This window comes from Coptis chinensis, chromosome 2 (assembly GCF_015680905.1).
Source record: "Coptis chinensis isolate HL-2020 chromosome 2, ASM1568090v1, whole genome shotgun sequence".
NCBI classification, from domain to species: domain Eukaryota; kingdom Viridiplantae; phylum Streptophyta; class Magnoliopsida; order Ranunculales; family Ranunculaceae; genus Coptis; species Coptis chinensis.
Genome location: NC_141457.1, coordinates 13138247 through 13165714, shown reverse-complemented (window position 1 = coordinate 13165714; position 27468 = coordinate 13138247). Strand labels below are relative to the sequence as shown.

General features: G+C 37.1%; 1 long non-coding RNA gene and 2 pseudogenes across 2 annotated transcripts; 2 read left to right on the top strand and 1 right to left on the bottom strand.

Moving 5' to 3' along the window:
- The first annotated feature begins 12460 nt into the window (after nt 1–12460).
- On the top strand, nt 12461–13082 carry LOC147514967 (uncharacterized). Its single transcript, XR_015209757.1, has 3 exons — nt 12461–12591; nt 12677–12928; nt 13002–13082. It is a non-coding gene; the product is annotated as an uncharacterized LOC147514967 (long non-coding RNA).
- A 1779-nt stretch (nt 13083–14861) lies between these two features.
- Nucleotides 14862–20281, top strand: LOC147514966 (uncharacterized; annotated as a pseudogene). Its single transcript, XR_015209755.1, has 13 exons — nt 14862–15795; nt 15915–15985; nt 16103–16183; nt 16790–16918; nt 17008–17098; nt 17401–17453; nt 17602–17704; nt 17795–17868; nt 17970–18039; nt 18501–18553; nt 18818–18911; nt 19146–19243; nt 19807–20281. The product of XR_015209755.1 is annotated as an uncharacterized LOC147514966 (transcript).
- A 2777-nt stretch (nt 20282–23058) lies between these two features.
- Nucleotides 23059–25844, bottom strand: LOC147514965 (putative membrane protein At3g27390; annotated as a pseudogene).
- Nucleotides 25845–27468: the final 1624 nt, after the last annotated feature.

Below are 27468 nucleotides of genomic sequence, written 5' to 3'. Positions count from 1 at the left end.
AAGCGTCATGAGTATCACAGCATCATGATCACTGTAAAGGTAAGATTTGGTAAGACCTTACAATTATCGGATAATTGGAGAAGAAGGCGGTTTGATATGGATTTGACTAAGTTCGTTCCGGACGAACTGCCTACGCATCTAGCTCTCTCGGAGGGGGGGGGGGGGGTTAGCCAGAATCAAGTCAGACGTAGTTCACGATTTGGGATGAATGATTTGGTGTTGTCTCTTTTAGAGAGCCTAGGGGGAAGATGGAGAGTGGAGAAGAAGGATAGAATTTTCCTCCCTTAGATCATGTCTCCTCTTGATTTTATAGCCCATCCACTTAATGTGGTCTTGAATGAGCTTTAATGCAGATGTAATAAAGTGCATGGTTGTTGTTACATAATTGTTGTAATGTCTGCCTTTCCATCTTTGAGCGTTACAAGACCTGGTTGTGGTCTTGGTATAAGCGACCTGGTTGCGGTCATGGTATGAGCGACCTGGTGGGTCTTGGTATGAGCAACCTGGCAGGTCTTGATATAGTGACGAGTTGTGCTGGACATGTGTATAATATACGTTGGTTATGTATATTAGTCCCTCACACATCCCCCTCTCATTAGGTCATTCGTAGGACGATTTGATGAGAGACTAACTCCACACGTGGGAAGCACACCGGTTATGTGATGATTGAAGATGAGAATGATGCTGCTTTGGCAAGTACTAGATTAATCCTAGAAGTGTAGGCCCTCAATTAGTGAGAATTATATTGATGGGCTATGTAGCCTCTGAGCTCGAGTGAGCGTATAGTCATTCAGAACGTTTGAGCTATGGAGAACGTTTGAGTTCGTTTGAATGTTTTGCTCTTAGAGAGTGTTCTTCACTGAGTTGACCCTAGAAGTATAGGTCTCCAACTAGCGAGAAGTGTTAATGCTAAGTAGCCTGTGAGCTATGTAGCCTTGAGCTCGAGTGAGTATTTTAGTCATTCAGAACATTTGAGCTTTGGACAACATTTGAGTTCATTTGAATATTTTGGTCTTAGAGATCGTTCTACACTTAGTTGACCCTAGAAATATAGGTCTCCAACTAGCGAGAAGTGTTAAGGCTATGTAGCCCTAAGCTCGAGTGAGCGTTTAGTCATTCAGAACATTTAAGCTTTGGACATCGTTTGAGTTCGTTTGAATGTTTTGCTCTTAGAGAGTGTTCTACACTTAGTTGACCCTAGAAATATAGGTCTCCAACTAGCGAGAAGTGTTAAGGCTATGTAGCCTGTGGGATATGTACGTAGCCCCGAGCTCGAGTGAGCGTTTAAATGTGGAGAACGTTTAAGCTTTGGAGAGCATTTTAGTTCAAGTGAGCGTTATACCCAGGTGGGCGTCGTGACCAGAGTAAGTCTGCCTGCTCTAGTGAGCGTCCTGATTTAGAGATTGCAGTTGATAGCTAGCCTTGAATTTGCGTGACTATAGTTAGCCCCAGTTTTGGAGCTTGATTGACCTGTAAAAAATGTGAGCTAATACCATAGATGCGGTAGTAATTCTAGAGATGCATAGAGTATAATAACTGAATTGAACCTATTTAGATGGTACTGACTAGCCCCAGTTCGGAGATGGCTGTGACTAGCCCCCAGTTTGGAGCTTGAATGACCTGCACTAGATCGAATTGATATCCAAAAGGAATTGGAACAAAAGAAATGGTAATTTGGAGATAAATTGAGCATTGAGCTCAAATCGTAGCTGGATTGTACTTGCGCATATAGTTGTTGCGAGCCCCAGTTCAGAGTGTAGCTAGCCCCTAGTTCGTACTGTAAAACGACTTGACAAGGAGCGAGCTATAGAAAATGAGATTAGTTGTATTGAAACTTAATACGGTAAATGTGTTGCACGTAAACTGCTCTGAAAACTTCAAGCTAAAAAAAGACTCAAATTCGGATGAGTAGTAGCCCTTGTCAGAAATCAGAATATGATCAATGCTAGCTGGTGAAGATGTCAGCTTTGGACTACCTGCAAGGTGGTACTTAGGAGGTACTATGCTGATTTTGGCATGCATGTCACTGATATGGTCGCTCTCTTTTTATGGTACCTGTTCTCCAACTTGTACTGGATATCAAGAATTGGAAATATAGAGTATATTGTAACGCTCATGGGGTTGTTAGTAATTAATGGAAATGATTTTATATTTATTTGAGCTAAATAAATACAAAGTATAGTGTAACGTTAACGTTCATGTCAAAGGAAGATTAATGAACAATGAAACGGCTGAAAAATGACTTTTTCGTCGATTTCAAGATTTGTCATATTAGAATGATCGCCAGCTATGAGTGGCTTAGTAGAATGTCATGCACAAGGACTGTTTTGTAGCAAGGCAACCTTTTGGGTTCTTGAACCACTAATCGGCTTAAATGTGAACCAACAACAATCTTTACTGGCATATGGTCCAAGGTTTGAGGTCGCATAGTGTGGAATGTTACCAGAACTAATCAATTTTCAAACACATAGACCAGTTCGCATGTTCTTAATTATGTTCCAGTGAACAAATTATCTAATGACGATCTCAAAAAGTGAAAACACCTCGATTAACTGACTCCTCGATTTCAACCAGATTGAATTACTTGTTGTTTACAAAATTAACTATTCCAAAAATTAACTGTTGAGAAGTTTTGAAAGGGGTACTTATCTTATTGGTTAGCAGCGACCTGGTCGCCATTCATCGATTTGACAGATTAATTTCCTCCAATTGCCGCTTTCGATTGATTGACGTTGCAATCTTATGAGCTCCAATAGATTTCCACTTCGATTACATGCTTCGTGAGCTTGGAAATTGAAATCTTTAGAAAGATTGAGAATAGAGTATATGAATTTCCAAGAAATTCGATCCACAAACGGCGCCAATGTAAAGGTAAGATTTGGTCAGACCTTACAATTATCGAATAATTTGGGAAGAAGGAGGTTTGATATGGATTTGACCGAAGTTCGTTCAGCATTTAAGCTGCCACGATATCTAGCTCTCTCGGGGGGAGCCAGAATCAAGTCAGACGTAGTTCACGATTTGGGATGAATGATTTGGTGTTGTCTCTTCTGGAGAGCCTAGGGGGAAAATGGAGAGTGGAGAAGAAGAATAGAATTCTCCTCCCTTTAGATCATGTCTCCTCTTGATTTTATAGCCCATCCACTTAATGTGGTCTTGAATGAGCTTTAATGCAGATGTAATAAAGTGCGTGAATGTTGTTATATAATTGTTGTAACATTTGCTTTTCCATCTTTGAGTGTTACAAGACCTGGTTGTGGTCTTGGTATAAACGACCTGGTTGCGGTCATGGTATGAGCGACCTGGCGGGTCTTGGTATGAGCAACCTAGCAGGTCTTGATATAGTGACGAGTTGTGCTGAACACGTGTATAATATACGTTGGTTGTGTATATTAGTCCCTCACAATCACCTCTATCTTTTTTTCCCCCAACATAATACATCATTGATGGCATTGAAAATATATGGTTGTCTATTAAACATAGTGATGCGGACATCAATAGGCCAAATCCCAAACACGTACATGAAGGAGGCGTCCATATTTTTAGTAGTTTTTTGTTTTTAAAATGTCATGTAGCATACTACTATTGATTTATTGCTTTCTAGGATAGTTATAAATAATGGGCTTGAGGTTAGGGTCGTTAGACAGTTGATGTTTTAGCTAGTAGTTATTTTCTTTCTTAGAGTCGAGTGAGTTTTCTACGAATGAATTGAAAGGGGTGGGTCATATCATGTTTCTTTAATGTTTGGGTATTTAGCTTAATTTTCTCCCCTTTTGCTTCAATCCCAAACATCCAAACAAGATGGTGATGTCTTATACACTAAATCTTACCAAACATCCATTAACTTTGAAAGCGTCTTCTTCCAGCGAGTCAACTTCCAGAGCATATATGCACAACAAACACTGCTTATGTGAATCCCCTCAAACTATCTGTCATATTTCACTTGTCAAATATTGATGCCTGACTATATATATAGTGTTGCTTTTCATATGGTTTCTCACACTTAAATTCATCCCAATAAGTCATAATAACTATGTCAGATATCCCGCGGGTAATAACTTCTTTTTGAGAACCAAAATTTTTAAGACTAACTCTACATCAATCGAAGTATCACTACAAGAAACAGGGCGGGTCTTTGGCGACAAAAACAAATGTCACTGAAAATCGCAGAAACATCGCTAATGCAATTTGGTGACGCTTTTTGGAGTGTCAAGTCAACGTCGCTAATGATATAATTAGCAATGATATGGAGCCACGATATTTTAATGTAGCCAAATAACATATATTTACCGATGATTATTATTGCCGCTATTTCTCTAATTTCGTCGCTAACTCATTTTGGTATTCTCAATGCAGTAACGTCGCAAAAGATGAAATGTTTGCAACATTTTTAAAATCGTCGATAATAAGACATTACTATCAACGTTTTTAACGTCGATAAAGGTCCAAATTTTTTGGAAATTTTAGTGTTATTAGCGACGTTTTAATCATCGCTATAAGTCCAAAAATTTAAAAAAACAAAGATCTTATTAGCGACATTTTTATTGTTACTAGAGATATCAGTATTTTGAAACTTTGCTTATATAAGTGACGTTGTTATCGTCATTAAAAATATAAAATATTTGAATTTTATGTGTTTTTAGTGACGTTTCTATCATCGAGAAAAGTAAAATGAATTTAAAAAATTAGTGTTATAAGCGACGTTTTGATCGTCGTTTTTTATAAGCGAGTAAAAAAAATCGGTTAGTTGTGATCATATTCCCACAGTATATATAATGCATGCAAGCTAGCAACAATTTAAACCTATATCGATTGCTCAAAGTTCATGGAGTTCAGTGCCACTCTTGCTTGATTTGTATCTTGCTACATTTTATTAAAGTCTATAAAATTGGTTAAAGTTTTAAATTCAGTTTTTTATTACGAATGTGATTATGGATTATTAATCGTACTGCGATTTGGATGTTGTTTCGTTAATGATAATTGGATGGAGTTTACTAGTTTAATTAACTAATGTTGGTTTTGTTTTGATTTATGGGTATAATTATTTTTACAATGGTTGATTGTTATTGCTTTGTTGGTTGAATACATTAGGTGTATGGATTGTTGTTCATGCATGTATGTTTGTATCAATTTATTTGTTTCGTTAATTGAGTACATGAATTTGTATACTTCATTATTTTTTTTTTCTTTTTAAGATATTGTAGAATGATTACCGAACGTCAGCGTAGGTTAGTGGCATTTCTACTTATAGTTATAAGTGCACATATGATGATGACATGGTGGTATAGGAGAAGGTATATGGGGAGGTATAGACCTAGGCGTAGGGCTCCCCCCGCTCTTATTAGAGGTCCTCGTAGGAATTGGCACTACCAAAAAAACAACTTTACCCGACAGACTCCAGAAAGATTACCCGACGGTTTATAACCATAGGAAGTTACCAACGCCTTTTATCCGTCGGGTATTAGTTGGCCATCCGTCCCATATTTTCTCGGGGGTATTCCAATTGTTTTATTCTTTCTGATGGTTGCACGAGAGTTTTTAGCTATCGGCTAGTTCGACGGGCTTTAACCATTGTTTGTTTCCAACGGACACCTAAACATGGCAGTACTATTTAACCGTCGGCATATCTATTCAATTATCAGGCGGCAAAGATTTCACTTCCCACGCTAAAATTTCATGAAAAATTAAACCACCCTAAAATTAAAATAAATTAAGCCGACTCTAAAACTTCTGAGTTTTCAGCTTCTCCTTCTTCTACTATTCGCCTTCTGCAATAGCCCTGCTGATTACACCATTACCTCGTGAAACTCTTGAATTTCATTGGCACCACAGACACCGCCCTTCTCAACTTGAACAGGTAATTTCAATGCTTGAATATTTAGTTGATTGGTTTGAATCTCCGCCTCATTCTCACTTCGTTTTTTTGTTTGTTTGTTTTAAGTTAAATAACAACCACGTTAGAAGTAAAATCACTTTGTTGTTTCACATCAAATAAATGACTACAGTAAAGTAGCTTCAAAAGATCTTCTACCTTCTTCTCCACCACGTCATCATCTTCTTTTTCTTCCTTGGGCTTGTTGTTCAAAAAGACTTCTTCTTGAACAACAGTGTACAAGGGCTGACGTAGTTTTTCATACTCATCTATTAAAGTGAGTATCAAAGGTTTAGTTTTTAAGACTTCTTCTTGATCTTTGTTAATAGGTTTGCCTTGTGAAGAAGCTTCTTCGATTTGGAGTATTTTGTTGTACTTTTTTTTAGTGCCCTTAATCTTTTGCTCATGAAACTCATCACTGGTCCATCTGTTGTAGTAGTGCTGACGTCATAGTTGGCTTGTGGTGGTGATGTTGTCATCGTGCACCTGCCCCCAGTGGAGAGAAGGTGGAGGGTAGTTTTTGCATGTTTAATCCTTAAAAAATCTTCACTTTCCTTCACTACAAAACCACCACCTCATCTCTCTGCCACCACGCATCTCCTCCTCCACTTCCACTACCACTCGTTTGAACACCGACTTTTAAAAGATGGAAACTTAAGTTATTTATTTAAAACTTGTGTTCGATAAGTGTAACATGATTTCTTTTCTAGCTGTTTTATTAAAACTTGTGTTTGATTAATTTCAGCTCTGAGAATATTCGTCTGTCGCCATAATTTATGGTAAGTTTGTCCAATTTGATTTGTGTTTCGACAAAGGGCTTCTTACATAATGTCTGATCTTTTTGTTTAAATTGCTTTGGATGACAAACAGGTTCCTTGGCTATTTTTCTTTGCTTTCTGTAAGTGTGTATTCTATATTTTAGTGTCGGTGAAAGTTTAGTATTCTATAGATATTCTGAAAGCTCCATTTGATATATAAGCAACTGTAAGAATGCATTTTTCTTTTTCCCCATAGTCTATTTTTCAGTTCCTAATGTGAGTAAAGTGTTTTTATTTTCAACATGGTTTGATGAAACACGATAGTTAAGTGGGCTTTATACTAGTGGTAATGCATTTTGTGGAATTAGAAATGTCGTGTTTTTATAGCTTTATTATTGTAGAAGTAATTGTAGCAGACTAGTATTATATACCTTCAATGCCGAAAAAATATTCGAACAGAAGAGGTGTATGGAGACTAGTATCATATGTAGCATACTAGTATCATACCTTCAAATCAAAGGCTACTGACTTTGATTTGGTTTAAAGCAACTCATCTTATTATTATTTGAGTAATGCTTTAATCAAATGTGTTAGTCAAATGAGGATGATGTATCAAAATAAAATTTCCACATTGTGTTTGGTTCTGTAAAAAAAATTCTAAGGTAGTTTGAGAGCAATCTAGTTAACTAAGTTCAACTATTCTACCTTTTTTACTCTTTGAAAAACGAACTGATTTTTCAAATAGAAATGTCCTACTAGCATTGTAGGATTGATGTCTTTCTTATTACAACACCAATATGTTTGTGTATGTATTACTGATTATATAAGATGCATGAATATATGTGTTCGACGCTAGTTTCATCTAACTTTGGTAATGAATATTAGGTTAGTGTATGCGTAGAGTTAGCTTGAAGTCAGTGTATGCCTAGAGTTAGCATTGTAACTCCTTTGCCTAGTTAGTGTATGCCTCTACATAACTATTTAGCTATTTTTCTTGTTTTGAGTTTCATTCATTTTTTCTTATCTCTTAGAAGTACATTATGGAGTCAATGTGCTTGATAGATAAGAGTTGGATTGATCTAGACGATTTCCGGCATCCGCGTTTTATAAGAGGTGTTACAGAGTTTGTAACATTTGCCTCGGAACACCACGTTAACAAGAATGTCATACCATGTTCTTGTCAAAAGTGTCGAAACCAAGGCGCAGCAATGAGTCACGATAATGTTGCCCTACACTATTTTAGCTATGGGTTTGACAAGACATATAAAATGTGGTTCTTGCACGGTGAGAAAGAAGTGGAAGAACAACACAATGAAAGAGGGCTGGGATTTCAAGAGAACGTGCATGTGGTTGACATGAATGCTGCTTTCCACACCATTGCTCAAGAGTTTAGTCTTGACAACTTGGACACTTTTCTTGAAGATGATCCAGGAGGTTGTACAGAGGGGGAAGAAGTCGTAGACGGTGTTGCTTTTAACGCTAACTTGCGTGAAGCAATGATTGAATTTTATCCTGGATGTAACTTCAGTGTTCTTAGATTTGTCATGAAACTCCTTAACCTGAAGTACACAAATGGGTGGAGTGATAAGAGTTTTACCATATTGCTTCAACTACTTTGCATGGTGTTGCCTGCTGGTAACAAGATACCAGAGAATAACTACATGGCAGATAAGATGATTAAAGACTTGAAACTGAAATGCAAGAAGATTGATGCATGTAGAAATGACTACATCTTGTATTGGGAAAAGAATGAATTTAAGGTTACCTGTCCTACTTGTGGAGTTTCTAGATACAAAACTCCAACCATTGAGGATTTTGAGGAAGCGAACCAGGGTGCCTGCTAAGGTCTTGCGATACTTTCCACTTACGGAAAGGTTGAAGCGATTGTATAGTGTGCCTTGGGTGGCAAAGGAGATGCGGTGGCATTCTACTGGAGAATCAAAGCCTGGCACGATGAGGCATCCTGTTGACTCGGCAGTGTGGAAGCAAGTCAATTTAAAATATCCAGACTTCTCTGTAGAGCCATGGAATGTTTGCTTGGGACTAGCCACTGATGGTTTTACTCCTTATGGCAACTTTGGGCTTAAACACACAGTTCATGGCCTGTTATGCTTGTGAACTATAACCTCCCGCCTTGGCTATGCATGAAGTCTCAATTCACTATGCTTTCAACTCTCATTGAGGGTCCAAAGCAACCAGGTAATGATATTGACGTTTATTTGCAGCCATTGGTTAAAGAACTCCAAGAATTGTGGTGTGATGGGGTGATGGTTAAAGATGCATTCAAAGGTGAAGAGTTCCATATGCGTGCCATTTTATTGTGGACGATCCATGATTTTCCAGCTTATGGGAATATCTCTAGCTGTAGAACTAAGGGAAAATTCGCTTGCCCTCCTTGTGGTCCGAAAACTGCTTCTATAAGACTTCACCATGGAAGTAAGCATGTGTATATGAGAAGTAGACGGTGGCTTCCATTGAGATCCAAGGCTAGAAATGATACAAGAGAAAGCACCTATGATAAGACAAAGGAAGAAGGTGAGCAACCAATAAGGTTGATTGGAGTTGAAGTTAAGAGAATGACTAAGAGTTTGAAAAATCATCAATTTAGGAAGCTCGACAAGAATAAGGAAGGGAATAAAGGAAATTTGTGGTTTTCAAAGCGATCTATCTTCTTTAAGCTCAAGTATTGGAAACACATTCTCGTCCGTCATAACCTTGATGTCATGCATATTGAAAAAAATGTATGTGAAATTCTTCTTGCTTTGATGTTGAATACGAAAGGGAAAACTAAAGATGATGTCAATCCACGCAAAGATTTAAAGCGCATGAAGAGAAAGAAGAAATATTGGGTGACTAAGCTTGGTGGGAAACAGGTTATGCCTCAAGGTATCTTTTGGCTTCAAAAAGAGGAGAAGAACTTGTTCATCCAAACCTTGCGCAATCTTAATGTACCTGTTACGTTTAGTGGTAATTGGTCTAATATTGTCAAAGGAGATTCAATGGATTTGAGACAAATGAAGTCACGTGACTATCATATTCTAATGCAACATTTGCTGCTGGTATTAATACAGCATGCTTATAGAGATGGCAACAGAAAATAAGCTCGAATAATTATTACTACCATTTGTACTTTCTTTAGTGGTTTGTGTTCGAAGAAAGTAGAGATTGAAACACTTGATGTACTGGAAAGGGGTATGGTCAAGGCATTGTGCGCGCTGGAGAGAATCTGCCCACCATCATTGTTTGTTACTATGATGCATCTTCCTATTCACTTAGCTCATGAGGCTCGCCTTTGTGGGCTTGTTTTCTTTAGGTGGATGTATTGTTTTGAAAGGTACGTAGCCTGATTTTTGTTACTTATTTTATTTATTTATTTTCTCATTTTTAAGATTCTATTGCTTCTAAAATACTTTTTTAAGGTACATGAAATATTTCAAGGATTATGTTACCAACAAAGCGGCGCCGGAAGGGTGTATGCTCGCAGAGCGTTACTTGAAGGAGGAGACACTAATGTATTGTCTTTGGATATAAAGGAGGAGGTGGTCTTTTAGATAAACTTGATAGGATGGCTGAAAATGAACGATGTTTTACCAGATTTTTGGATAGTGTAGGCGACAACCACACTTTGCCAATGAGGGTGGGCCACTTGGCCCAAGTGCAAAGTATTTATTGGAAGGTGTGGAGTATGAAAAAGCACGCCAATGGGTACTAAGAAGTCATCCCAGTTATGACAGAGGCTGCGTAAGTATATCACGTCGTATTAAAGTTGTTAGAAACTTAACACAATCTAAATTATATACATAATCCTAACTGACTTTATTACTTCAAAAATCATTTAGGAAGTACACTAGCTTCATTGAGGACAATAGAACAAGTGCAAGGAGGAGGACTGGGCACACTAGGGTGGCATTGTGTTTTGATGATTTCATCACATGGTTGACAAAACAGCAGGAGTTCCTCGAATCCACTGATGATCACTTCAAGGATTTAGTTAAGGAACCTACACGCTTTGCTACAAAGTACCATAAGTATTGTGTCAATGAGTTTCTCTTCATCACCAAAGACTATCAGAAAAATAAAAGGAACCAAAATAGCGGTGTTACCACAAGTTGCCCTACAACTTTCCATTCTAGTTCTAAGGACAAAAATCCAATTGATGAAGATGCAGATTACTATGGCGTTCTAACAAACATTGTTCAACTAAATTATCGTGAAGACTACAAGACTGTTTTGTTCAAGTGTGATTGGGCTAAGTGCACACAACTTGGTGTGAAAGTGGATAAGGAAGCAAAGTTGAGGTTGGTCAACTTATCCAATCAACTCAGTTCGGACCATATATGTGATGAACCATTTATTCTTGCAGAGAAGGCTACTAAGGTTTTCTATTCCCAAGATCCCAAGAATCTTGAATGGCATGTAGTGCTGGAGGTTCCAAGAAAAGTGTATTTTGATGAAGGTGGACCGTGTCTCTCAGAGGAAAAAGTGATGAATGATTCAGATATAGGGCCTAACAACCTCGACATTTCTATGGTGGATGAACTGATATTCAACGACCCAGACGACATGTTTGAAGTTGTTGAGAGTAGCAGAAAAAGAAAGAGATCTAGAACATAGTCCATTTATATTTTGTGTTGACTTAGTGGTGTGAGTTTTATGGTATTAAAATTTTGGCAGTTCTTTGATTAAGTGCAACTTTTTGTTTGAAGCAGGGGGTATATGCGTACTTGAATCTTTTTCTTTTCCGGCTGTATTTTTCATGTGTGCATAATAGGCCTTTTATGGAATGCTTTCTCTTGCTAGTTAAATAGAAATTTAAATAAAAAATTAACTGATCTTGATCTTTGCACCATAGACATGCATACTTGTTGTATTGTATTACAGCTCTTTGCACATGGACGAGGGACAAACACATAGCAGCTCACATTCACTAAGTGACAGCCTTGGTGATGACTTAGGTAATGGAGATGACTTTTAGTTTTCAGTTTTCCATACCATTGTTTTGATCTTACTAACAAATTTGGTTGATATATGCAGGTGAGACACACATTTCTAGTGCATCAACTTCCTCTTCTAAGGAAACAAGAGGTCCTTCGATAGGTGTTTGAGGAGGCCGCCCGAAGGCTATGAGAAGGTAATCATTAAGCTTAATGAGTGGGGTCAACCAGATGAGCCCAAAGAAGAGGTTGACCATTTCATCACCAAGCTTGGTCACATTGCTCGCCGTGACATCCCAATTCGCTATGATAGCTGGAAACCAGTTCGTTCGCATGAGAGCATCATACCCAAAGCTATTAAAACTTTAGGAAGAATGTATATATTTGAAAACATCGATACTATTGACACGGATTGGACAATAAGCAAATTTCAGAAAGCGTGGAAGGAGTACAAGCATGAGTTGTTCAAAAAATACGTCAAAGATCAACCTCCTTCCTTTGTGAGGGAACATCCCAAAATGGGAATTCCTCTGCAAGATTGGCGACAATTTGTGGATAATTGCAATTCCGAGAAATTCAAGGTTAATGGGTTTTCTGTTTTATTTCATGGTGATTAGGTATATGTGTTTTGATATAAATTAAAGTGCACTATTACTAACTTTAACATGTGCAGGCTTCTAGTTTGAGGAACACAGAAAATCGTAAGCAACAAAAAAACTCTTCATGTCTTGGGAGGAAGTCTGCAGCTGTAGCTAAAGTTGAAATGGCAAAGGAGAAAGGGGTCTCTGTGTCATCTATCACTAGATTGGACCAATATATGCACAATCATAAAAGAAAGAATGGGGAACACCAAGATCCGGAGCTAGTTATTAGTGTACTGACTTAATAAGAATTGAGATACTAAATTATTTTTAAGATAGTAATTTGAGATATTTTTGTTTATCCGATTTACTAGGAAAAGCTTAATGACTACACTGCTTTGCACCCGGAGTCACGAGAGACGTCGGTGAATGATGCCCTCACAAAGGTCTCATATTGAATCATAGTTATTGTAATTAATTGTTGTTCGACATGATTTTAAGGGTACTAAATCGATTGTCCATTAAGTACAGGTTCTTGGGCCAGATAGTAGGGGTTGTTTTCGAGGCTTGGGTGAAGGGGTCCGCAAAACATCGGTGAAGAAGATGAAAGTTGTGGCACAACAGAATTTAGCTTTGAAAGAGATGAACACGGACCTTGTGAAGAGGGTAAATGTGCTTCAGAATACAGTGTTGGAGAATTCAGCTTTGTTGAGAGAATTTATGAGCCAAGGAAGAATGCCTATGGCAGATGTTGAATCGCCACGTTCTAGTCACGCTTCCCCGGTAATTATTCGAGTTATTTTTTGAAAAAACATCTCTTATAAGGAAAGATTGATAACACAATTTAAATTTGTAGGTTGTCAATGAATATATTGGTAAAGAATGTGATCTGCGTGGTGGTTGGCCATTTAGAGTCGTGGCGAGAGGTATCGTGCAAGATATAGATCCTAATACCGAGTTTGGTAATAGGATATTGGAAGAGGGGAACTTCAAAGTTCATGTGAATGTGGTTTATGACGGAGGTGCTGTACTACCATTGCCTCATGATGATTGGAGATCAAAGCTTGGCGAGGTCGCTCAAGGGAGTGTTATCTGGCCCAAAGAACTGCTAATGTTGTAATCATTGGGTCACCTTCTTGAAACATTGCTCATGTACTTAAATGTTTTTATTGGCTTTTAACAGTGCCAAGTACTAAGTAAACTACTGGCTTTTTGTTATTTCCTTTTGGGTTTCGTGGTTGTGATGTATATTTTTTTATCACTACGTAATATGGTTCTTAGGAAAGCAATAATTGAGTTATGTTCTACCAACCCACTTTGTAACTCCGCCTGTGCAAAGTTATGATAAGTTTGCATTGCTGGTCCCAAGCCCAAATAAAGGAGGAGGGAGAAGGATGGCAGATGTTTTGTTTTCTTTGGATTCACCCACGTTAAGCGGGTTTGGTGGTGATATTATAGATGTAAGTACTTTTTTTTCTTACTTCTACGATTTACGCTTGTTTCTATTCATGGCGAGAAACTCATCTTTTACTCCATCCTTATATTGTTTTTTATGGCTCTTTGGTGCTATTACATTGCCTTGTGGAAGTTGAGACAACGGAAGTACTCACTGCTTTGTCATTGATGCTCTTGGACATTATGACTTTATCGAGCATGATCATTTGGAACCTCTCAAGTTTGATTGCCCAGTCTTGATCATTGACCATCCCCCGGGTGCTTTGGGAAGTCGTTGTGTTATCGATTACGGCTCTTGTTTTGGAGGGAATAAATTTGGTTATGAGTCCACTTTTAGCTTTGATGGTTGATCAGTTAAAGGCAACTCCCTCCAATGATTCAAAGGCGTTGTTCTTAGTAGTACGATTCGTTTCTGTTTCGACCGAAAGTGAATGGATGCCTGCAGTTTGCATTTCTTAAGGTTCCTATGTTATATTGGTTTTTAAATGCTTGTATTAGTAGTACATTTGCGAATACTGTAACTAAGGTTTGCTGGCATCTTCCTTGTTAAACAGATTTATCTGTTCGGCCCACTTTTTCCCTGTTAAATACAAACTTCTATTTAAACAGATTTATCTGTTCTTATGTCATGTTTTTCTATTTCTGGTAGGTCTTAAAATATATTGAAGGAATGTGCTGGGTTATGCACTACTATTACGAAGGGGTATGCTCCTGACAATGGTAAGAGAAACTTTGATTGGCTTTGATCTGTGCAAAACTAATTCTCATTTCTCTGACTTTCTCAAATATATTGTTGAATGATTGTATTGTTAATGGGTGTACCACTTTAGAACAAAACTACGTATGGTACTGGGTCTAATTAGGAAAAGGAGGTGGGCTGATGGTGATAGAAAGAAGAGGTGTATGTTTACATAAGAAGGAATTAGAAATTGGGATGAAGAAGACAAGGGTAAAATTGGCGTAAGTGAGAATTTCAATGTTTGGCTAGAGGAGCGGGATGGAATGTGTAGTTAAGTGTGAGTTGCCAAATCACGGGGGTTTTGTTCTAAAGTGGTACAAACTATGGTGGTTTTTTCTAAAATGCCCTTCATATTTGCAGCATCAATTTCACATATTTCTATTTTCTCTAGGTTTTATCCATATCATTATCGCCATTTGCTTCCTCGATTTTCTTAATATTGAGCATTGTGAAATTCATTTCACACACAGGACACCGTTCAAGCCATTTGATCGCTTAATGGGTGTATTGCTTTGTTGCAAGGTTTGCATTTAAGACTATCCTTTTTGCTATTGGTACTTGGTTGTCAACACAATATGTGATTAGAGTTGTGTTTCTAGTGTGCATGCACTTCCCTTGTGTTACAGGGAATTGATGACTGATTCTTCATCGCCAATTTTAGATTTTTATCCCACTGGTAAGGTTCATTTGGTTTTTCAGATACAACCTTGACTTCCTTCCTTACTGTAGTTAGTGATGATTTCTTTTATCAGAAGCTTACAGTAGTATATTTCTTGTGTATTTCTGGTAAATTTTGAGCTTGACATGTTTGGAAAGCATCATGCATGGCAGGTAATGCTCCGTATTTTGGCTTTGAATTTGAATATTCACGCACTGATAAGTAAAACTAGAAAAACTGGTACTAGAATATACACATGTGAAATTGAGCAGTCAATATAAAGGTAGACCAACATAAGATAAGTTTGATTGTTAATTTGTACCCACATAGTAAGTAATATTGAATTTCCATTTCCTCATTCCCACACCTTTTGTAGTGTTTTCGTTTTCATTTTTTGATTCTCATTTTGGATTTTTGTCTGCTTAGATACTTTTGCTGGATTCTCAACGATAAAACCCGCTGATTTGGATCAAAAGAGAATCAGTTTCGATTTTATTGATTCCCCCGTCTCACCTTTTCTGCCTTTCATCTTCGTAATCTCTATTCCTTTATTAATAAGAAAGATTAATTAGAGATCTTAACTAAACCACCTGTAATTGTTTCTCTCTTTGAACTGATCAAATTCTTCATCTACGCTACTCGTGAGCCACGTGTTATAAATATGAGTTGTGAAGAATAAGCAGAGAGAAAGACGAGTACGTGTTAACATGGAGAGTCAAACAAGTAGAAATGAAGCAGCAGCTGAAAAGCTTCGATCGGATTTTCTTCATGCTCTTCGTAGTAGACGTTCTGATCAAGGTAGACACATTCATTTACAATATCTTTTAATATGTTTTCGTTTCTTGCACTTTAAAATCTTGATACATCCTTGAACTGTAGTTTGTTTAAGGTTGTTGAACATTGTCTCACATTTTCAGTGTCCGTGGAGTATGGAAAACCTGTGACTGACCCAATGTTCTAGGAATCTCCTCGTCCACTCTTTAGTGAGGTTAGACCGTTTTATTTAAATTTTGGAGTTATTTCGTTTTGTTTACGTGTGTCATGTTAATGTTGTTTATGGCCTTATGAGGTTATGTTTTCATATGTACGTAATGGATATTACCAGGCAATGGAATCTTGCCCAAGGGAGAATATTGAAAATTTGAAGGATCAGTTGAAGGAGGAGAACCTTTATATCACGACTGAGGTAATTCCAAACTCTCCCTCTCGTTGCATATGAAGGAATTTTAGGTAGGAATGATAGAAAGAAAATGATTTTTGTGACAAAGAATGTTGTTAGTGCATAAAGACAGTGTATTGAGTTTGGTACTAATGCTTTCACATTCTGTTTTTTGTGGGAAGTTTGGAAATAATTATTTGGGTATCAGGTAGTGTCGAGTATCCCACACTCTGAGTACATGATATATTCGGACTAGGAACAACTTTTCTTGTTAGATGGATCACGGATTGCCATACTTTTTTAGGTTTACATCTATAATTCTACATAATGGGACTAACGGGGTAAGCTATCCTGTGTTGAGATTATAATCCCATATTGGGTCTTTCAAGCCTCACAATCAAATATAGAAATCTTGGGGGCTCTCCACTTATCACCAATTGGTTTTAAGTTGGATGCCCATATTTAATATGCTACCAGAGCGGGCTATTTCTACTCTATGGTTGAAGTGGCATTTTTTTTTTCTTGTTTGTAAGTGTTAACCACAACAGTGTTTCTTGTTCTGTTTTTAAAACTATGCAAGTAACAAATTCTCTGGACTGTGTCATAACATTTATTGTCCGTTTTCTTAAATAGGCCAGTGAGCAAGGACACCTCCCAGTATTAATTCTGAGCATGAAAGAAAGCAAGCAACAAAAGAGGCCATCTATAGTTTTTTTGCATAGCACACACAAATGCAAGGAATGGCTGCGGCCATTGCTCGAGGTAGTAACACTGTATTTGTCCTTAGAAATCTTCTAGTCACTTACGTTCTACATATGTGCAACATTGTGATATTTTCTCATTGTTTCAAGGCATACGCTTCTAGGGGATATATTGCTATTGCAATTGATTCTCGCTATCATGGTGAACGAGATGCACATATAACCACATACCGAGATGTATGTATATCCTTTCATTTTCCTGTTTTGACAAAAAACTGTTTATATGCATAATATGTCTTGGATGTTTTTCCGATGTATCGATTATATGTTTTCTATTGATGTTTTCGTACAATGGCATTTTCCAACGGAGTAATGGAGTGTCCGCTTAATTTTTGAACTAAAGACACATGTTTCGAATTTCGGATGCGTCCATTATTGAGATGGAAATGGCCACTTTGCATTTTGTTAACTTTATACTTGATCAAGTCTAATTCCTCTTCCTTTTTTTGGATATACATACTTGTTTTTAATTCAAGTGCAAAGGCTTTATACAATCCTGGAAAATTGGTGATACAATGCCTTTCATTTTTGATACGGTAATATGCATGTCTTGTTTAAATTTGTGATGCCTTACCTGTACTTGTTATAGTTATGTCATTTTTGGAGGTGCAAATTACATGTCGGATCATATTGGCCGATGTCCTACTATTGTGGTTTATGAAGAGCTCTCTATTAAAGAAATAGTTGTGGCGGTATGGGATCGATAAAACCTGGTTGATTACCTTCTTACGAAAAAGAGAGGATATAGGCCATTCTAAGATCGGGATTACTGGTGAATCCCTTGGAGGTTAGTTAAATAAGACTTGTACTAATGGAAATTTAACTTTCAATGTTTCAGTAATTTGCACCAAGTCATATGATAATTCTTTTGCCACAGGAATGCATGCATGGTTTGTTGCTTTTGTGGATACTCGGTATGCAGTGGTTGTCCCAATAATTGGTGTTCAGGGTGCCACAAGCGATAGTTTTGACGTCTCATGTGAATAGGAAATGATTGCTAAAAATCGCACTATGTATCAGAAGAAGCTAACAGATATGTCAAATGATTGTAGGGATTTAGATGGGCCATAGATAATGACAAATGGCACGCTCGAGTGGACAGTATAAAGCTTGTCTTTACAGGTGAGCTCACTAGTATCACAAGCAGAGAAAGAAAAATATTAACAAATACATGTTTACCTGGCTTGTCGATTTGGCATGACCAAGTTTTCATGTACTTCAGCATACCTTTTTTTTTTTTTTTTTCTTTTCTTCTCTCTTCTCTGTGATGTTCTGTTATTTGATGCCATAAAAATTGCATAATACTTGATTCTCTGGCTAATTGCAAGATTGAAAAATGTCGAATGATAACTAAGGCTGTTTTCCAAAATTTTATCTCTATCTATATTTTTTTTAAAGACATATATCAGAAGTACTTGTGATATTATCTTGCGAATGAATATTAAAAAAATATTCTGAGGACACTGCATGTCATCCACTTTTGAGTTGATATAGGTAAAAAATACGCAGCTCACTTTCCCAATTCTTCTTTTTACTAGAATATCCAATATTCTTGTTATGAAATTTCTTAGCACAAAATTTCTAAACTGCGGTCGAGATTGGGAAGAACAACCTGGATAAAGAAGTGGTGGAAAAGGTTAGTAGCATTAAAAATCTGTATTTGCTACCTAGAAGTACATTCCTCTCTTTATTCCATCCTCCTTCATTTGAGGTCTTCCTATCCATTAGAAGTTCTTATTTCTCTTTGGAGATGGGCATTTCGTTTATGATGCGGTATATGCTTCCTGGCTTGAAGGGCAGTTATATTTTGTACCTTGTGCAACCTATCTCAACATTTTCCAGCTTTGTCATTTTTCACCATGTAACTGTGATGAAAATGACGTGCCCTACTTTTGAGCAGGTTTGGGATAGGATAGCTCCTGGTCTAGCATCCAAGTTCGATTCACCTGACACAATCCCAGCCATTGCACCACGCCCTCTTCTAATTTTGAATGGTATGACTTTCTCTTGTTTGTTTTTCTTTTTGTATCAAGCTCCAGTCATCAACATACATTTAGCTATATAATTAATCTGTCCTCATATCAAATTTTAACCATAAAAACATGATTTTGCTCTCATATCAAATTTCGGATGGTTGATAACCATGGGAACTTTAGCCCCAATAGATTGTAGCTGCAACATCATAACCTGTATTCTTATTATTATATATATTTTTTTGAAATGCACAGGTGCAGAAGATCCTCGTTGTCCTCTTGAAGGTCTGAATACACCCATTTCAAAAGCTCGGGGAGCTTTACGGGCGACTAATTGTTCAGAAAATTTTGAGGTTTGCCTTGTATTATCTTTTGAAAGGTTTTACGACTAGAACCTAGTGTCCAAGTCCATGCTCCTTCTATGGCCGTAGCACCCCCTGCTTTATCTGTAAAAATTGAGGCTATGTCTGCATGTGAACTAAATGTCCCAACATTCACTGCAAGTTGGAAGTATACTTAGAATGTCTTGGTCCTTTTTCTGTATTGCGAAATCCTATTTCTTTTGTATTTCCCATTTTCCTTGCACTAGGCATTTGTTTTAAATGCATCAATCAACACTAGAAAGCCACCTTGACATGTTGCTTGCTGGTCATAGTACACAATTAATATTGCTTTGATACAGTAATGGAGTATATATCCTTGCAAAATTATTTGTTCAAGTTGAGGGGTTTCTAATTTTATTTTCTCATGAATTATATTTTGTCATCAATCTATATATATATTTTTGTCTACATTTGTTTTTTTAGAGTATTTACAAGGTTTAGTTACATGCACTAATTGGTACATCATCGTTTCTTTTGATTGTACATGATCTCCGTCCTTCAGCTGACAAATGTGCATTTTCTTTTGTTGTCAGTTGATAGCCCAGCCTGGAATTGGACATCAAATGACACCGTTAATGGTAAAATAAGCAAGCCAATGGTTTGATAGGTTTCTCAAGTAAAAGTGTCGATGATTACATTCATTGGTTAACATGATTTCAGCTTCCAGACTTCTGAGTCATAAACTGTTCATAATTTATGTATTGCGTTGCTATAATTCTCTTTACCATGGAATGTAGCTCTTACGGAAATTTTAGTAGTAAGGTAGTAGCATTCAAATACCTTTTACTAGATATTCTCTTATTTGACATTCAATCAAGGATCTGAAGATGCAAAAAACTGTTGGTGACAATCTTAATTTTCACTCATATTTTGAATTCTGTAGAGAGGGAGGCAAGAATGCAGTACACCTGCATCCTTTAAACTGGATTTTTTAAGCTTTCTAACTAAATTCGAAGCTTATCTATATGGATCTATTATTACTTTATTAAAGGTCTTGCATCATTCTTCTTCTATAGCCTGTTGGTGTCGTTGGAGCGATTACACCATGGAACTTCCCTTTAGCAATGTTCACTTGCAAGCACTACAACAGAGCATGGTTTTAGCAGCGCCATACCCCATCGCTAATGGTGCCTTTGAGCGTGGCAAAAGATCTGTCGCAACGCACCAGATGGCATTGCAAAGGCGTGGCTAAAAAGTGCGTCTCAAATACTCAAATGCAACGCCAAAAGTGGCGTGGCAAATGTTCCTAGTTTGTTGCGACGCCTATATGGCTGCTAATACACTAATTCGTTGCTACTTCATTTATGAAAATTAAATTAATTGCAAATTTATTTCAAACTATTTGCGGTAGCTTGGCCGCAAAAGAGAGCTTGTAACAACTAGGATGGCGTTGCAAAAGTGATACCTTTAGCTGCACAACTAGGCATCGCAAAAGGCAACCTTTTGCTACACTATTTCCGTTACGGAAAGTTTGAATTTTTAGCTATACATTTGGCGTGGCAACAGACGTCCATAAATTTAGCGACACACCAAGTGTGGCAAAAAGTGTCTACGTTACGGTAGAATCAAATCTTTAAGCTACACCAAAATTGTTGCGAATGATATAAATTCCAGAAAAGCACACTTTATTTGGCAGTAAAACAACAATGAAATGGCAAAAGAAATGCATTTTTATTCATTCATTATTAACTCCACATGTACACCCAAAACATCTTACTTAGGCCACCCCATGTGTAAACAGAAAATAAATGAACTTGAACTAGAGCATATAGTGCCGATAATAAATAGCCCTTGCCATCCAAAATCTTCTCAAACAAATCATCCGAAAAAACAGTTGAACAACTCAAGCTGGCGACACATTCCGCCTCTTTTTGTTGTTTGTTTCTCAACTTGAGTTCGTGATGGTACTCTCTCCGAAAGTATATCGATGTTTCTCTGTCATGACTCAATGGTGGTGAACTGGTGACACAGATATTCAAATTTTCCTGTCTTGAAGAGGCATCGAGAAATGATTTGCTTCCATGCATCTTGAATTGAAAGTCGCACGATCATAAGCTTTAGCCGCTTCAATGGCAATTTCAATATATAACACATAATTTGTATTTGATAATTGCTTTGCTTCCACTCACCTCTTGAAAACTGTGGTAATGATTGGGTCATTATGTATAAAATGAATTATCGACACAAACCTGTTTAACGAAGTAAAAATAATGCAATCAAATACTGAAACAATACAACTAATTCTCTCGACCCAAAACCATGAAAAGCAAGAGGAAAATTTAAGTTTTTGGGAACTTCAAGCCTTGCTATGACTGCATCAGCTTCTCCTATCCGTCTTGGATCTAAAATCACAAGGTAACATCTTTGTACTTGAAACTGCATACTGAAAAATCAAAAACATAGATTAACATCCGTTAAAAGCGAGACAGAGTAGATAGTTCCACAACTTTTGTGATTAACGGAGTACGACAAAAAAAGTTACCATATACTCTTTTCTTTAATGTGGTTAGCTGTGTTGCCATAATATGTAACTACCTTGAAACCCAAAGGACATGTTGAAATACAAAATGCACCCAACATAACATGGCAACGAGGGGGTTAACATAGGGAATTTCTATTGTTCTATAAGGAAGATCAGTTCCCCAAATTCAGCCTTCTTTGTCATTTAGCATGAGTAAGTACCTACTCGATGTGTTCATTCTTACCTCTACTACAAGGAGGTATCCGTCATCCTCTTTGTCACCTTTAGAAATGAAGATGGGCTCACCGATAAATCTTCGATTTCCAACCACGACCAAGTCGAAACCGACTTGTTTGTCCACATTGAGCTTTGCAACAAAGATCAAAAGGAAAATGTGGCAAGGTTTGGCAGGAACCGGAAGATGTGGCAGCATAAATGTACTTGTTTTTTTTCTACTTGAGACCATTGGGTTGATCACGGGGAAAGTCGGAAGGTGTAGTCCAAAGGTTCAAGGGCTCAACGGAACAATATTTACAATTTCCTTCTTTGTCAAAGTTCACAGACACCTACATTGTCATAAGATTTAGTGAGAACTTTTTACAACCTGAATTGTGGGATCTTTTTCTTAATCGCTCAAAAGATCATTCAATTAAACAGATTACTACATATTCTACTAACATAAGAAACCACAGAACTCAGTTCAAATGTTTCTAATTTCTAGTGTAACTCGTGTTCTTTTGAAAATTAAAAGAAAATTACCTTACGTATTATTAGAAGGCTCTAAAGAAAAGTACACATCTTATTTGTTTGAGGTAGAAAATATTGGAGTGATTCCATGTGGTGAAGATATGGTTTGTTGGGTGATCCTATTAGAAGTTTTAATGACAAACATTTTTTTTCGGTGATACGATAAACATGGTGAACAGAGAAGATGAGGCAATGAGTCCACAGGAACATACACACGGTTTAATCACAAAACATACACGGGAACACAAAGAGTACCTCCACTAGATGAGGCAGTGAATCCTCTTCACCTTCTCTTGCATTCATAAAAGAAGGGTCCAATGTACCACTTCTCGGTCATATCCTACAAAATCATGAAAAAATTAAAATCCTTTCTTTATGTTACATGCAGCGATTTACAAATTACCATTTGTAGTAAAAGTCAATATTCAGCTAAATAAGAAAAAAAAAAGGATCATATCTGTGGTGATAAAAAACAGAGAAATAGTGTGATAGTAAAAGAAATTACCAAACATTTTGCAAAAATTGAACCATTGGTAGGAGCAAGCAAAGGCATGCACTTGAATTTCTAGATTCCCTTTCACATCCCCTCGCTTTCGAAGGCATTACCCACATGTAATAGCCACATCTGTTTTGGAGCCTCAATCGGTACCCTCCAATCTCGATCTTCAACAATCTCATTTGGAAATCGAGGAAGCAAGTAAATAGGAGATGTAGATTTGCTATCGTCCATAGACAACGCAGATATCATCGGAGATATCCCACTTAATGCAAGCATTGACCCTGCAATTCAAATGCTAGACTAGATTAAGAATTGTGGTTTTCATCATATATGTTCTTCAAGTGCAAGTCAAATTTCACCATCTCTGCATTTCTAGCCAATCCTAATTCACATGTATGAGAAAATTATTGGAAACTTCTCCCACCATCACCAGTTTTTGGAGAATAAAGAGAAGAGGGAGATTGGAAAAGCGAGATGTGTGGCATTTGACTTGGAAAAGAATGAACAGTGATGAGGGAATGAACTATTTGATATAGTACACTATTATGTCTCAGCCATTATTCATATTTATGAAAACATGCATTAGTAAGAATTCAAAGAAAAAAAAAAACTGACACACAATTATCAATATACGAAATGATAATGTCTTCCCTTTCTCACACCTGTGGTACCATTATTAGAAGTGGATGCTAATATATGGTGGACCTTATGATTCCATGACAAAAATGAAACCTCTCCTTGCGCACCGGATCCAACACTCGCGACAATATTTCCTTTGTCAAATCGCAAGCGTTTCATCTCGACGGTAATCATTTTGAAAAGGAGGTCGAACTTCGGTTGGAACAACAAGCATGTTCAACTTGAAGATACTCGATTCCATTAAAATTTACTAGAAGTAGCACGTTCATAAGCTAAGTTAAGCTGACTGCTAAATCAAAACTAACGCTTTTTCTGGTTGTGGGAGATTACCTTAAAATCAAAACACCAATCCCAATCCTAGAACCGAAAACAAAGTTTATATGAATTATGTTAAATGGAGGATCAAGAAAGAAAAAGCAACCACTTGATCGACTACTTCAAAAATGAAAAGAAGGAATACTTTAAAAGAAAATTACTTTGGTAGTATAGACCCTTTCTCGGATATAGCCCATCATTCGTGTACTCATCAAATTCTGCAACCATGGCAACGACATAAGCCTGCACCTCTTCGGAAAGATCTTTCCTGCAAGAAGAGTAAGAGACTAAACATAAGTTGGCAGCCAAGAAGATTCAAGTCTTAATGTAGGAAAGAAAGGTGAACTGGACTCGATATACAACAACTGCTCCATACAAACAACAACAAAGATGCTTGAGAAGATAGCAAATAAGATGCTTCCAACCACAACAAGTGGCCTGAAGGATTGTTAAACCCTTGATTGGGATACAAGCTGTTTCAAGAAACGGGCCTTCACGGCTTATGAGATCATGTAGCAATCTGTACCATCCTATGAAAAGCAGGTATGGACTCTTCACTATGGCAATTATGGTGTAAAGTGGAATCTCTACAAGGAGTCCTATCAGCCCCATCGGCAATACATGCGGTATGTGCACAAACCTACAAAAAAAGAAACAAGGTCATGGTATAAAGTATAAACAACTCTTTGATTTTAATGCGCACAAGATATTCTTCACCATTCCGGCAGCGATATATAGTATCATTAAGAAAAATGGTGCTCAAGCAATTCATGGATTAGCTTCAAATGAAAAACCAACCAAAAACAGAACACTTCGTTAATTGGAATTTTGCACTTAACTCCGGATGTAAGACTAAGAGAAAACAATCCCTCTTAAAAAACCTTGAAAATAAGGGCTTGAGCCCATCGATAAACTTCATTAATCACGAAATGGAGCTTGTTTGACTTATGAATTTCAAGATGAGAAATGATAAAGCATACCTAAGAGTTCGAAGTTTCATCCGAATCTTTGCGTAAGTCCTTTAAATAGAGTGGATAAGAATGGTTGCAGAAATCTGCGAAATCTCGAACTACAAGATGCTTTGTTTTGATCTGTATCCCATGTCCCATCCTACCAATTTTTATAAAATAGTAAGAGACCCCAAGTTAGTTTTATGAACCTCAATTACGGAGCCAAGAATGAAAAGAATGACACAAATGAGAATTGAACCGTACCACAATGCAAAGTGCCAAAACTTTCCTGATTCAGTGTCCTGTCTGAAGGCCTCAAATGTTGACACCCAAGGCGTGAAGAACCCGTATCCAGCACCTAAAAGAACGCTACAGGCGATGCCGAGGCCCAACCATATGCCAAAAAACACTGGCAAAGCCAATAGGAGAGTGATTTTAAGTGGCACATCGAACCGATTAGTCCTAGATGACAGAAACAATCAGCTGATCAGTATCAAGTAAGAAAAGAAATTATTATTACACCCAAACAATACAATTCAGATATGAAGTTCCATGGAAAATAGCTTAAAGACATTCAATTTGAAGGAAACAAAGGTTGAGGAATTTACATACTTGACAAGGGTATAAACAGTCCAAGCAACATGATAAGGAAAAAGGCCCAAAATCACTCCAACATTCCCAATTATGAGTACTAGAGCTGCAATAGGACCAAATATTACACCTGCAAATCCAAAACCCCGTCATCAAACAAACAGCTTTATAGTATGACAGAAGAAGAAAAACAATCCCCACCATCATAAAATATCGAAATAGCGGATACAAGTTGGGAGTAAGAAGAGAAGAAGTACCTTTGAGAGCACCAAGAAGAAGAGCAGAGATAAAGGCAAAGACCACATACAAGCAGTTTAGTGAACCTTTGATAGAGTTCAACATCTTGTTACCATGAACATCAACAAAACAGGTATGAATTATCTTATAAGCTTTCCATATTGCAAAATATGGAAAGCTTATATGAATTATCTTAAATGTAGAAGAAGACTACCTTAATTCGGGGTGGAAGATTGAAGCCACCTAGCAATAGCAATATTTCTTTGAAGAAACTAAAAGGGAGCGAAAGCGGTTGGAGAGAAGAAGTGATTTTTTTTTTTTTTTTTTGTTATTACATTTGTTATTTCTATTTTCAGTATTTTGTTATTTTGTTCGGGCCAAAACCCAAAAAGAAAGCCCCGAAGAAGACTGTGAAAATTGAAAGAGTCCAATTGCAACGCCACAATCGCCCTTAACAAATATATAGCAAATATTGAGAAAGCGTAAATATTAAATCGACTAAAGCTTATAGCAATGAATACGGCGTTGCAAATAATTCCATGTATTGTCGCAGCGACAACTGCGTTGCCAATGCTAAAATTCCTAAAAAAAATATTTGTTATTGTTTCTTAAAAATAATAAAAGGAAGCATTTGTCACGGTCTAGGCGTTGCAATATGTGAATGCAAGTAAGTCAGGCCTTATGGAACGGAAGACATTTAGCAGCGCCAGCTGGCGTTGCAATAGATGTGTTTTAGCAACAAATTTTTAGCGTGGCAAAAGGGTGCGCTGCAAAAGAGCCCTTCTGTTGTAGTGAAGGTATATTCTCTAGTTTAACCCATTTTGCATATAGTTTGAGATTTTGAATATGGATACCTTTTTTGTTTTTGCTTGATGCCTTTATGCCTTTTTGAAGATCATAAGCTCTCTATTTATGTTGTTTCAGGTCACTCCTGCTCTAGCTTGTGGTTGTATAGTAGTTATCAAGCCCTCTGAACTTACGCCCCTGATAGCTTTAGCAGTGGCTGAGCTTTCTCTTCAAGCTAGCATACCACCGGTAAACTTTACTGCCTATATTTTATAACGACTGCCACATTGTCGTCCATTTAGTTCCATGCTTTCTTTTTCACACGACGATTTATTTATTTTTTATTTTTTTCTTTCCACTGGCCATTTATTTCTTGTAGATTTTTAGTCAATTAAAAACTTGAAACTGAACCAATTGAACTTTTCGTGTATTAGAATCCTTTGGTTTTACTTGATTTGATGAGTTTTGCAATTGGCATCAACTGAAGTGAACTGTTTTGGTGGCTTCAAAGAAATGCAAAGTTTGATTCTCATTACTTATGTTTTGACCAAGTTTTAGACTACTACTAGTTTTAGCTATGAAATTGGCTGACTTTTTCCAGGGTGCCTTCTTTCGACAGTTTTGTTTTTCAGATCTGTACGCAAGTCCGACTACCTGGCTATGCATCATGGATTCATTAGTGTGAGTTTTTGTCTACAACAAATCGTCAAATTCCTTCATTTTTGTTTTGTATTGTGCTAACTTTTTTTTCTTATAGGTTCATTTATCCCCTGGAAGTAAGTTCAACTTTCAAAAATATATCAAAAGGTCATTAGAAGATGATTTCAAGATAGTTGTTGGAATTAGGTATGACATTACTGGTTGTGGTTCTATCAGAAACTTTTCTAGTTGTGTTGGTTTTGATAATGGATTTCTAATTACGATTTTAATTTCGTGAATCGCTCCATGATGTCAACAAATCCTTTGCTAT